A 7,601-nucleotide genomic window follows, 5' to 3' on the forward strand; every position below is an offset into this window, starting at 1 on the left:
TATATATACTATTTCCATGATTTTTTTTTTGTTCATTATTGGTTTTCAATTCTGTTGGGAAAGAGGGGGGGGGGGAAATTCCCCCTTGTTTTGTCTCTCTCTTTAGTAAACTCAACTTTTTGCATCTTTAGTTTTTTTATGCAACTACAGATGGCAGCACTATAACACATGGTATTTACGTTGCGGAGAAATTGCACAAGGGATTTGAAAAATTCAACAAGAAAAAAAATTATTTTTAAAATTTTTTTACGTTTTTTCTAATATTAGTGTGCAAAAAAAAAGCTTGCGGGGCTCCCAATGTAGTTTCTGCGTAGAGGGAAAATATCATAAAGGTAGGGGGCACCCGGATTTGAACCGGGGACCTCTCGATCTGCAGTCGAATGCTCTGCCACTGAGCTATACCCCCGCGGGGATTACGCTCTAGGCAAGATCAAGGCTGCGCAGTGTCTACAACATGATGTTACAATGAGCGCAGAAATTTTTAATTTGTGATTTTTATATACCTTCGAAACGGTATTAAAAATATCACTCGCATCCTCGGAATCGCTTCAGCACAAAACGGTACTGCATTGTTATAAACGGTCCCTTACGATGATAGGAAGGCCCCCCCCTGTGTTTTCGGCTTTTTAGCAAAACTTAGGAGCTATTCTAAACACCACGAGAGTCAGCATACAGGGGGGTCTTCCTTATTGGTAGAACGGAGGCGCACTACAAAGTTGCCACCACTTAGTTGCCAACTTGGTATTTTCAACTAGATCTCGTCTTTTTTTTCCGCCATTTAATTGAAAAAAATTCCCCTCTAGTAGCTAGTTCTTTATGCGGTCTTTTTCAGAAAATTTCCTGTGTACTAGTAGACAGTAAAACTTCGGTAAGTCGTCATCCTAATAAGTCATCACTCCGGTTAAGTCGTCATTTTTGTTCGGTCTCGTCTGGTTTCCATAGATAACAGTGTTATTAAACTTCGGTTATTCGTGACTATGGAAATGCTTGAAAGAAAGTAACAGAGGATTTTTCTATGGCTTCCTTTGAAGATAAAGCTTGATAACAACGCAGCTATATGTTCGAATGTGACCATAAGATCCTTATATACCAAAACGGAACAGCTCAAACAAAGAAAGTGACACCTACCAAGTTCATTTTCCGACTAAAAAAGATAGAAGTTCTTGAAGCATTAAGGACTGTTCGATCTGGATCTAATACTTGCATGCCCCCCCACTCCCCATTAATTTGTTTCTTCAAATTTCAACAAAATATCATTGTTGAGAAACCAGACATTTTTCCCTCAGTTGAGAATGCTTGAGAAATTTTGATTTTCAAGAAATTTTGACTTGAAAGTCAAAATTTTTGGCCCCGTGTTCGAGATAACTTGAAAAAAATTCTTGGTTTTAACCGTAAGTTTACTAGTGTATTTAATCATAATACAGTTGAATACTAAACGCTTCAGAAAGTTCAAAAATTTGTTTTGTTATCTTATTATCTATAAATTTTATTAATATTGAAATTTCAACTCATATTTTGATGAATGGGTATGTATTACTGTACGTATGGGATGTATTACTTTAAAGTTACAGTAATACAGTAAATCCTGTCTCTTCAACGGAATCACAAAGGACCGAGATTTTTTCCGTCGAACACAGGTTTCCGCTTAGTAAAGGTTCAATTGGCATAATGTGTAAAATTATGTAACGATCTCGTACATAATTGAAATAAAAATAAATTATTTGATAATAAAATAAAAATAAATTAGTGTGTACAATATTTACCCTATAAGTACTAAACATTTATACAGGACATATATAAATACAGTAAAACCTCGTTAAGTCGTCACTCCGGTTAAGTCGTCGTTTTTCTTCCGGCCCTTCCAGCTCTCATAGACAACAATGTTATCAAACCCTTGTTTATTCGTCGCCAATTTCGGTTAACTTGTCACTATGAAAAAGTTTGAGAGAGAGGAACAGATATGCTAAAAAGTCACCATAGAAGCCTATGCACCAAAACTGAACAGTTTAAGTAACGAAAGTTACGCTGGGGAAGTCTATTTGCCGACTGAGGTTTTTGAAACGTTAGGGACTATTCAAGCTAGACCTGATTTCTCTATGGGCCCTACTAATTTAGGGCTTCAAATTAAAAAGAAATATATCTTTGTTGAAAAACCAGACATTATTTCCTAAATTGAGGTCTTCTAATGTTTACTTTCCCTCTGCCCAGGACTCCCCTCAAGTCAAAAGTGGGTCTTGTGTTAATCAAAATGCACCGGTACCATTTCACCACAATAAGTTAAGTAATACAAGATTTTTTTCTTTTGAAATCTATAAATTTTATAATTTTATTGTAATTTTTATTCATATTTTAATAAATGTCATAATATTTTAAATTTATACGATTTTTACAATATTGCACATTGAAACTGACGGCACTTCGCTTAAGCCGTCATAATTTTTCGATAACATGAGGTGACGACTTATCGAGGTTTTACTGTATACTAAATATTTATGCAGGTTTATGCAGCATCTGTATAAAACACCCCCATACTCTTCTTCTGAATTGATGATATGCTCCTTTTTACTTTCCCTAAAATTGTCAATGAGGATGTCATATCAACGGCATCTATAGCTAGAGTTATAGATGTTGGCCGTGTTCAGTTTTTACCGCTTATCGGCTGCATTTTTATAGTATAATCCCGGCCTTACACTGATTACTCCCGCAGAAGAGCCTGCTTTTCTACAAAAACTTCCGTTCAGTTTCATGAAGCAAACTGCTTCACTACAACGTAATGGCTTATTATTTTATTTTAACCAGCAGTTACTGCGCAATTGCTGTTTTTGTAAAACAATTTGGCCAAGAAAACGCGATTTCCTAAACTTATCGTCGTTGTGAGCAGCAAACACATTGAGAAACAGGATCTCCGCGAATGTTTCTAGGTTTTATAACAGCTGCTGCGTGACATCACATAAATTTACATGTTAACTACAGGTATTCAAAGTGAAACGCCCTCTGGTGGTGACATGTGCAACTAACCCCCCCCCCCCCGAAACAAATTCCCATCACTTCATGAAGTCCTCCACAAAATTTCGCAATTTTCTAATGACTGGTTTCACCTGTAGGATGCTTTAAAATAGGGTTTTTTTAATTATGGACGCCCTGTACAATAAAATATTCTACAATTTTTATAATTCTGTACTATACAAATAATGAAATTCTACAAAAAAATTTCTTTTGAAAAATTTACTAAATTACAGAAACAGTTCTTTTTTTCCTTTCTGAGTAGTTTCAATATTTGTAGAACACTTCTTCAAACAATTTGAGCTAGCGCTAGCTTTCATTTTTCAAGAAAACCCCATTAAATTGAATTGGTTTTGAGACAAAGAAATTTGCAGTTGCGAAAAGTCTTCATTTTCGGCATATACAGCGTCAATGAATCCTAGTCCTAGTAATAATGGATAATTTACATACTGCACAATTAATGAAGTTATTAGATTTATTAATACAAGATATGCAGAAGACTGGATGTTGTGAAGATATTTATTATTTGAGATGTTAATTTTTTTAAGGAAGGAAAAAAACTCATCTCTGCCTCTACCGGGAGTCGAACCCGGGTCCCTCGATTTATTAATATTTACTTTATAATGATAACATTTACTTTATTATATAATGATAATACTTAATTTAATAATATATGTGATAAATCAATTGCTATATATAATAACCGGTTATTATGCATACTTACCAATCATCTTGGTAAATTTGATAAATTTATCACTTTTACCCGCGAATATGCATAATATCCAAGCGTCGTTGATAAATTTGATAAATACTTGAATTTTATCGGCTTTATCTGAGATTATCCATAATACCCTAGTAATACATACCTAAATGTAATTGGTCAATTTGATAAATGCGAAAGAAATTCCAAATTAGTCTAGATTGTAGACTCTAGAAGAATGTGTGATAAATATAATCGGACCCCGACATAATGATAACAAATTTTACGATCGCTCCCCAATATAATGATACAATTTACATGGATGAATCATCCTGTATGTCTAGTATATTAGTATATAGTATATCATATAGTAAGATTTATCATGTTTACCAAGGACGCGGTGCTTCGATATTATGCATAATCACCGGTAAAATTTTTTAGTACCTTTATATGCTTGGTAAGTATGTATAACAACCGATTACTATGTATATAACCACATTTATCACGTTTACCGTAACACATACATACATACAACTTGTATAATTAAATTAGTTATTTTCAAGTTATGAGATGGAAATTTTATGTCTCAAACGTATTTGTGCTAATTTCTTCAAATTGAAATTTTAGCGTTATCTGAAAATATTCACAGAAAGTTGTTTCTTTTTCTTTATGTTAATACCAAAAGAAGAATCAATTATGGATTAGAAATCGTGTCGATTAATACCGTTTGAAATTGGCTCGTTGATATGCGCATTTTTGAACTGCTGGCCATCTAGTGGCACGTGTGAGAAGCTCAAGTGTTCCAATATATCACTAGATGGCAGCTTTAGTTTTGTATCTCAATTGGGACGCACAAAATTAACAGATATGCTTGCCTGACCATATTTTATGAGGGAAAATATGGTACTTTACCCGGATGATCATATTTGGTTGATTAAAATATGGGAAATCAACCACACACACAGTGTGTCGCCCAAAAATTTATGCCAAACGGAAGCAAAGTTCTAAAGTTGACTTTAAAATTGCGAATGGTGGGATGTGTCCATTACTGCGAATCGCAGAGACTCAAATTTTGTACATTATGTTGATTATTCTTTCAAGGGTTTAAAGAGAAGTTCATTTTGTTTTTAATATTAAAATACATGATGTGTAAGCTTCATGTGGTATTTTTTTTTTCCTACCAATTTTTAACCCATAAATGCCGGCTACTTTGGCCCATTTTTAAACAATTTCAAAAATTCACTTTCCAATATAAACCCAATATTATTACAACTTATTAGTTCTGGAAACATTTGATCATTTTTGTCGCATCACGATCATTATCTGCTCACGAAGGCTAATCTGGGCCGTCTTAAGAGCATCATGGGCTCTCGGGCCAAGTGATTTTTCTGATGCTACTACTAAACCAGCCATGCACCTCGTCCATATTCCTCTACGGAACTTCTAACGAATTGGTATGTACATGTTGGAATGGTGTATGTATAGTGAACCTTCCGTGAAGTTTGTTTCTGTGTAATGCTTGTTATGTGTAGTGCTGCCATCTTTAATCAATTTTTTAAACTATGAGTTTTTTTTCTGAACTCATAGCTAGTGAAGTATAATGAATGAATAATTGTAATGTTGTAGGGGCCTGTTGCTCTCTGCGGCCCTCAATTTTAAAAGGGATATCGACTCGCATTCGCGTCTCGAAGTTGGGAACCGCAGAATACCAACTTCAGTCGAACACCGCTGCGGCAACGGTGGGGATCCCGGATCCCCGCGATGTGAGTCCGTCACTATGACCACTCGATCATCACAGCGGCTGATGCCCTAGCTGGCAACTTCACGAAACATTCAACTTCTTCTCGTTTTTCTGAGCCCCTCCCCCCTGGACGTGCCTGGGTGAGCTCATGCGTTAAGACGCCACTGAGGCTAATTAGACCAGGACCTACAATTTATTGGCGGTTCCTTACGGCAGTGTGTTTCATAATCATCGAGGGGTGCGCCAAACCCTAAGTTCTAGTAACCTTTGTTATATCGATAGGCTATATCATTATGTGTATGTAAATTAGAAAAGCGGGTTTTTTCAACTTCAGGTAATTAAAAAATGAAAACATTTTGGCTAAACTACAAAAAAACTATTTCTGAAATTTTTTTCTACGGTACTTATAGTGCGTTTATTTCATCGCTTTGGGTCAAAGAAGGGCTCTAGGGCCAAAGTAACCCGCGTTTACGGTATATAATTTATAAGTAGGTTTTGGTGAAAATACGAGACATTTTTATAAAAATAGTTGAGGCATCCTACTACGGAAAAGTAAGAGTCGTAGTCTTCCTATTGATGTGACCTGTCATGATGGATGTCACCCTATCGTCGTATCGATACGTATAGAAAATGAATAATAATAATGTCATACGAGCACCTCAACTGCAATGAACAAACTCTAATACAAATTCATAGAAAAATATTTATTTTTCCAAAAAAAACAAACATGGATTGGACTCAGTTGTATTCGCAATATATATTTTTTTCAGCTTTCCCTAGAAAAAAAAAATTCCATCGAGAACATTGATAGGAAAAATAAAGAACATTATACATCCATTTCAATTTTTTTTCTCAATATTTTCTTTGAATACGAGAAAAGGCTTGATTACTTCATTCCCTGATGATTTTTTTGAATTTAAAGAAGGCCACGAACTATGATATCACAAATATAAAGATTTTTTTTCTCCATAACATCAGGGCTGGGCTACTGATGTTACCTATACGTAAATTCCAATTGACAAGTACGCCTAGAAAGCTTGAAGGAGTTTGTAGCAACATGAACAGATTGCATAGTATTCACCAAACATGCATTTACTAAGTTTTAAATTAGCACCTAACGAATAAAAACACAGATTCAAGTGGTATTCCTGGTCTAAAAACAAATAACCGGTTCAGCTGGTTCACATATAGCATCATGTATAAGGCATATACAGTGAATACTCGGAAATGTTCTCATTACAATTACAAATGTAACGAGAACCATATCTTGCATAATGAAAAATATAAAGCTCGGAGCAATATTCAATGTTTTGAGATTTTTGGGGGATGATAACAATAAATTACAAGCATGAATTCAACATCCGATAATGATGGCACCGCTTGTCACATTCAATGCTCACTCGCACAAGCAACGACGTAAGAATTACATCATTCAAATCTACACATAATTTAAAAACGTTATAAACGGAAATCACTTAAAATTGTATTCCGTATGAAAACAGTTTTGTAATGATTGATTGATTGTGTGAACATATTGCTATTTGCGTACACTTATATCATATAAATATCATATTATAGGTTTCTTTCTTCTCTTATACAAAGATAATAATGGACGGTATCGGTAGGCAGCTTCGTTTTCATTGTACTGAATATTTGTACACATACATACTACTATACTTTTGTCATCAAAAATATCAGAAATTTATTGAAACAAAATACAATTTTTTTACGCTTTACAATAATTATCGATGTGTTTTTAATTTTAACACATATTTCTTCGTGTTAAAAGAAATTCAGGGATATATTTTATCATTGGATTTGCCCCATCAAGTGGATTTTTTTTTAGATTATAATGAGATAATTCATTTGCATGACTTCTCTTCTGAGTTTCCTCTTATTAGGCCGGGATTACACTATAAACGTTTGATAAAAGATTTCTTTTAAAACGTGAAAAAAAAATAACCAATTTTTACATTCACTCGAATGTATTCTTCGGAAGTACATACATTCACTCGAATATAACCGATACGATCATTGGCTGAATTTTTAAGTTTTATAAAAGACTTTTCATAAAACTTTTAAACGTATGATACCAGCATTAATGAATCATCTGCATGATGCTTTTGAATGAATTCTCAGGTTGGAAAAATTAGGAGG

At 34.3% G+C, this 7,601-nt stretch overlaps 1 non-coding gene across 1 annotated transcript; it reads right to left on the bottom strand.

Moving 5' to 3' along the window:
• Nucleotides 1–334: 334 nt before the first annotated feature.
• On the bottom strand, nt 335–406 carry TRNAC-GCA (transfer RNA cysteine (anticodon GCA)). Its single transcript has one exon. It is a non-coding gene; the product is annotated as a tRNA-Cys (tRNA).
• Nucleotides 407–7,601: the final 7,195 nt, after the last annotated feature.

Source organism: Pholcus phalangioides, unplaced genomic scaffold (genome assembly GCF_987345545.1).
Source record: "Pholcus phalangioides strain wild (caught in Gottingen) unplaced genomic scaffold, Ppha-v1.0 ptg000015l_1, whole genome shotgun sequence".
Lineage (NCBI taxonomy): Eukaryota > Metazoa > Arthropoda > Arachnida > Araneae > Pholcidae > Pholcus > Pholcus phalangioides.